At 44.7% G+C, this 6653-nt stretch overlaps 1 pseudogene; it reads left to right on the forward strand.

The window, feature by feature from the left end:
• Positions 1-248: 248 nt before the first annotated feature.
• LOC120927454 lies at positions 249-3654 on the forward strand (annotated as a pseudogene).
• The last annotated feature ends 2999 nt before the right edge of the window (positions 3655-6653 follow it).

The following is a 6653-nucleotide window of genomic DNA, read 5'->3' on the forward strand; positions in this document are numbered from 1 at the left end:
AACACTGGGAGTCGATCACGGGGTTATATGTGTTTCTACCTGTGGGGGGGAGGGGCTGACTGGAGGAGGAGAGAGATCGCTTTTCCTGATTGCTAGGAACAGCAGATCTGTCTCTCCTCTCCTGTCAGAACAGAGATCTGTTTACGCACACAGATCCCCATTCTTGCTCCCGTGGCCACAATCTCGGGTGGACAACGGACCTCGCAGCTGCCTGCCACACGCATCAGGTCCCCTGCAGTGCAGCGGGCATGTGCCTGCACCTGCTATGGCTCTTAAAGGAGCCAACATACCAGTATGGTGATTCGTTGGAACGAGCCAACCCGCTGACAGTGGCTGGTCGTCAAGTGGTTAATGTACTAGTATTATAAGCTGGGGATGGAATTGTGTTTGCCGATTTAGAAAGGCCAGCAGAGGGCACCAAAGAGATAATGTGAATGAGTGCAATGTGTGGAACTGCATAGGAAAGGGAAAGGATTGATGGGAGCCTGCTTCTCTCAGCCAATACAGCTTGCCGATAGAGTCAGGGGGCTGGGACTTTAAGAGACAGGCGGCACTCCAAGGAAAGCAGAACTTCAGTCTCTCTCTCACATTTTTGTTCTGTTTTCGTTCATTAACCAATATCGGAGCAGTTCTGTTATATCTCATATCTGGGTATTATATGAGCAATTTCCTATTTACTTATTTCATAGCGGTTTGATTTTATATCTGATGATTTGATTGGAGCACACACTTTTACATGTTGATAATAATCTTTGGAACCTTAAAAAGAAAGTGATAAAGAGGGAGGAGTCAATAACCCAATGATGGTGGTATTCAGGATCAGTCCAGTCTTCATCTTGGTTGTTCTTCCCACATCCTCACTCTCTGACCTCTGGTGGTGCTCAGCCCCGCTGTTATTCATGACTAAATCATGGACTAGATCAGGGAGTGCAGGACTTCTTGTGTTGGGAAGATGACAATGAGTGATAGAGGGGGTGGGGACACTCATCCTATAATCCCCTCATCACTCTCACTCCTATAAATGACAGTTCTTAAGCCCTGTACACACGATCGGTTCGTCTGATGAAAATGGACCATTTTCATCAGACGAACCGATCGTGTGTGGGCCCCATCGTTTTTTATCCATCTGTGAAAAAAATACAACCTGTTTTAAATTTTTCTTATGGATAAAAAACGATAGAAAAAAACGATCTTCTGTGGGGAAGTCCATCGGTCAAAAATCCATGCATGCTCAGAATCATTTTGACGCATGCTCGGAAGCATTGAACTTCATTTTTCTCAGCACGTCGTAGTGTTTTACGTCACCGCGTTGGACACGAACGGATTTTTGACCGATGGTGTGTAGGCATCACTGATGAAAGTCAGCTTCATCGGATATCCGACAAAAAAACCATCGGATTAGATTCTATCAGATATCCGATCATGTGTACAGGGCTTCATTGTGTCCTCACTCTCTGACTAAGGTCCATGAATAAGGAAATGATCTGGTAGGAGATCAGAGGAACCATTTACTATTTACCTTGAGGGGGGAATTGTAAGATCCTCAGAGACAAAGCTGTCTGATGTGGGCGGAGTCCTGGTGTAGGGGAACCAATCTGCTCATGTCTAGTAATAATCTTTGTATCTCTATTTTAGTAGATGGACGGGAGATGAGGAAAACCTCAGAGGATTGTCTCACTTTGTCTCCAGACTGTGAAGTAGAAGATGAGGACATCACACAGTATAGTCCAGGAGAAAACCCGACTACCTCAAATGTCCATCCGGCACCACACAGTGTAGATGGACCATCGTCTTCCTCTTATGCTGAGGAACCTCAGACTGTGCGGGACGGTGCAGGACCATCGTCTTCCTCTTATCCTGAGGAACCTCAGACTGTGCGGGACGGTGCCGGACCATCGTATTCCTCTTATCCTGAGGAACCTCAGATAGTGAGGGATGGTGCCGGACCATCGTCTTCCTCTTATCCTGAGGAACCTCAGACTGTGAGGGATGGTGCCGGACCATCGTCTTCCTCTTATCCTGAGGAACCTCAGACTGTGAGGGACGGTGCCGGACCATCGTCTTCCTCTTATCCTGAGGAACCTCAGACTGTGCGGGACGGTGCCGGACCATCGTATTCCTCTTATCCTGAGGAACCTCAGACTGTGAGGGACGGTGCCGGACCATCGTATTCCTCTTATCCTGAGGAGCCTCAGACTGTGAGGGACAGTGCCGGACCATCGTCTTCCTCTTATCCTGAGGAACCTCAGACTGTGCGGGATGGTGCCGGACCATCGTATTCCTCTTATCCTGAGGAACCTCAGACTGTGCGGGACGGTGCCGGACCATCGTATTCCTCTTATCCTGAGGAACCTCAGACTGTGAGGGACGGTGCCGGACCATCGTATTCCTCTTATCCTGAGGAGCCTCAGACTGTGAGGGACAGTGCCGGACCATCGTCTTCCTCTTATCCTGAGGAACCTCAGACTGTGAGGGACCGTGGCGGACCATCGTCTTCCACTTATCCTGAGGAACCTCAGACTGTGAGGGACGGTGCCGTCCTTCCAACACATAGGAGGCTTTCCTGTTCTGAGTGTGGAAAGTGTTTCAATTTTAAAAGTTCTCTTGATCTGCATATAAGATCTCACACAGGTGAGAAGCCGTATTCCTGTCCTGAGTGCGGACAATGTTTTTCACAGAAGTCCAATCTTTACACACATCAGAGATCTCACACGGGGGAGAAGCAGTATTCCTGTCCTGAGTGTGGGAAGTGTTTTTCACATAAGTCTGATCTTTACACACATCAGAGATTTCACACAGGGGAGAAGCCGTACTCCTGTCCTGAGTGTGGGAAGTGTTTTTCACATAAGTCTGATCTTTACACACATCAGAGATTTCACACAGGGGAGAAGCCGTACTCCTGTCCTGAGTGTGGGAAGTGTTTTTCACAGAAGTCCAATCTTTACACACATCAGAGATCTCACACAGGGGAGAAGCCGTATTCCTGTCCTGAGTGCGGAAAGTGTTTTTCATATATGTCTGATCTTTACACACATCAGAGATCTCACACGGGGGAGAAGCCGTATTCCTGTCCTGAGTGTGGGAAATGTTTTTCAAGGAAGTCCAATCTTTACACACATCAGAGATCTCACACGGAGGAGAAGCCGTATTCCTGTCCTGAGTGTGGGAAATGTTTTTCACAGAAGTCCAATCTTTACACACATCAGAGATCTCACACGGGGGAGAAGCCATACTCCTGTCCTGAGTGCGGAAAGTGTTTTTCACATATGTCTGATCTTTACACACATCAGAGATCTCACACGGGGGAGAAGCGGTATTCCTGTCCTGAGTGTGGGAAATGTTTTTCAATTAAGTCCAGTCTTTACACACATCAGAGATCTCACACGGGGGAGAAGTCATATTCCTGTCCTGAGTGTGGGAAAGTGTTTTTCACAGAAGTCCAATCTTTACACACATCAGAGATCTCACACGGGGGAGAAGCCGTATTCCTGTCCTGAGTGCGGGAAATGTTTTTCAAGGAAGTCCGATCTTTACACACATCAGCGATCTCACACAGGGAAGAAGCCGTATTCCTGTCCTGAGTGCGGGAAATGTTTTTCACAGAAGTCCAGTCTTAACGCACATCAGAGATCTCACACAGGGGAGAAGCCATAGTCAGGGCCGGACTGGGAATAAAAACCAGCCCTGGAAATAATTTCATACCAGCCCCATAACATTATTACACCAGCGTAACAGCATAACGTCATTATTTTCTTGTTCATGAAAGGGAAAACCATGCACTTTAAAACTGATTTGAAGAGCGTATTATATATAGATAAGACTGATATAAAAGCACATAGGTCTATAATATATATCTCCCATTCTTGACTCCTCTCCAGACTCCCTCAGAGACTGCAGACATGATATAAGACAAGATGGTCAGAGACTGCAGACATGATACAAGAGATGGTTAGAGGCTGCGGGCATAGTACAGGAGATGGTCAGAGGTTGCGGACATGATACAAGAGATGGCTAGAGGCTGCGGGCATGGTACAGGAGATGTCGGAGGCTGCAGGCATGTTACAGGAGATCAATGCAGCCTAACCAGTGCCCATCAATGCAGCCTCACTGTGCCCATCAATGCAGCCTCTCTGCCAGTCCATGCAGTCTCACTGTGCCCATCAATGCAGCCTCACTGTACCCATCAATGCAGCCTCACTGTGCCCATAATGGCAGCCTCACTGTGCCCATCATGGCAGCCTCACTGTGCCCATCATTGCAGCCTGACCGTGCATCATCATCGCAGACTCGCGGTGCCCATAATTGCAGCCTCGCTGTGTCCATATTTGCAGCAAAAAAAAGAAATATCCCATAGTTTGTAGACACTATAACTTATGCGCAAACCAATCAATTTATGCTTTTTGTAATTTTGTTTACCAAAAATATGTAGCAGAATACATATTGGCCAAATTGACGAAGACATTTTTTGTTGGTATGTTTTATGCCGCGTACACACCATCACTTTATGTGATGAAAAAAAAGACGTTTTTAAAAAACGTCACTTTAATTGACCATGTGTGGGGGAAAACGTTGTTTTATGTCTTGTAAAAAACATCCAAAAAAATTGAAGCATGCTTCAATTTTATGTGTCGTTTTTCAAAACGTCGTTTTTTACTTCACAGAAATTGACCGTGTGTAGCAAAAAACGACGTTTAAAACAATGTTTTTACACCCGCGCATGCCCAGAAGCTTGTTATGAAGCAGGCTTCAATGGAAAAAAGTGGTGAACGTAACGGCGCTTTGCTAGAGCATTGTGAAAAAACGATGGTGTGTAGGCAACTTCGTCTTTGAAAATTGAAGTTTCAAAAACGTCGTTTTTTACTTCACAGAAAATGTCGTTTTTTTTCATCACATAAAGTGATGGTGTGTACGCGGCATTATAGCAGAAAGTAAAAAATTATGTTTTTTTACAAAATTGTCGCTCTTTTTTTGCTTATAGCGCAAAAAATAAAAACCGTAGTGGTGATCAAATACCACCAAAAGAAAGCTCCATTTGTGCAAAAAAAGACGTCAATTTTGTTTGGAAACAGAGTCGCACGATCGCTCAATTCCATTTTCTCCATCAGTTCATTCCCCAGTAATTACCTTTTGTATCACCTGAACGCATCCGCTTGTCAGAGCACCAGCGAAGCCCCGCCCCCTCCCTCCCTGCACAAAGACTCGCCCACCTATGTGTCTACACAGCCACCTTCACCTGCTTCCCATCACTGGAGCGCCCACATAGGCAGTGGCGGTGCTGCGCATGAATTGTATAATAATTGTCCTGTCTGCCCTCATTGGTGTAAAGTGCTGCGCAAACTGTTGATGAAATTATAAATCCTGTACAGTAAATAAATTGATTGTTTATTAAAGTGTGTGTGCGGACACCCCAAGTTCCTTTCATCGGTGTACTACACAGACAGGTGCGTTTGTCCTTAGCAAAATAAATAAATACATAAATAAATAAAAATAAACAAATACACACATAATAAAATAAATAAATACACACATAAATAAATAAACACACATCTTACAGATGTCAGATCTTCTGCCTATCTTTGGAAAACTGCTTCTGAGGATCAGTTCCAAAGATAAGTACAGGGATACGCAGGCTGAACAGCAGTTCCGCCTGCGTATCCCTTTTGAGGATTTGGCCCATTGTATCCCTTTTGAGGATTTGGCCCATTGTATAAAAATGGTGTCACTACCTAGTTGTGTTTAAAGTTGTAAAAAATGGTCGTGTGTGGGCTTTAACGACGTGAAAAAAAACGTGCATGCTCAGAAGCAAGTTATGAGACGGGATCGCTCGTTCTGGTAAAACTAGCGTTCGTAATGGAGATAGCACATTCATCACGCTGTAACAGGCTGAAATGTTCAAATCGTCTTTTACTATCACAAAATCAGCTAAAGCAGCCCAAAGGGTGGCGCCATCCGCATGGAACTTCCCCTTTATAGTACCGTCGTACAAGTTGTACGTAACCGCGCTTTGCTAAAGCATTTATTTTTCACGATCGCGTGTAGGCAAGGCCGTATTAATGATCGGGTTGAAAAAAACGTTGTTTTTTCTAGACCCTTAAAAACGTCATTTTTTAGAACCCGAAAAACGGTCGTGTGTACGCGGCATTAAGGTGTATTAGTGGTTTGAGTGCGGGAAATGTCTTGTATATGAATGTTGCTGGACATCACAGCTCTCATGTGGGGAAGAAGCACACCCTGATATACACCTCAGATATACTCCATGGCTGATCTTCAAACATATAAGAAGCAGTACATAAGGAGATCACCAAAGACATGGATGAAGTGTTGCACTGTGTTGGCCATTGATAGCAGTATAAAAATGGTGTCACTACCTAGTACCTTTTGTTGGTACATTTTGTAAAGTAAGCTTTGCAAACACTTAGTGGTCTATTTAAAAAAGTTGAACAAATGTGACAAGTGTTCACCCAGCTCTGATGAATTGTGGCCATTTTTATTATTTCGTACAGTGATTTCCTATGATCATTGGCTCCATCTAGTGGCCATAATGCAGTATTGCAATATTTTTACTGATAGGGGCATTTTAAGATACATACCTCATTATGGCCACTAGATGGAGCTGACAATCATAGGAAATCACTGTGTTAATTACAATAAAA

This window comes from Rana temporaria, chromosome 2, assembly GCF_905171775.1.
Source record: "Rana temporaria chromosome 2, aRanTem1.1, whole genome shotgun sequence".
Classification (NCBI taxonomy): domain Eukaryota; kingdom Metazoa; phylum Chordata; class Amphibia; order Anura; family Ranidae; genus Rana; species Rana temporaria.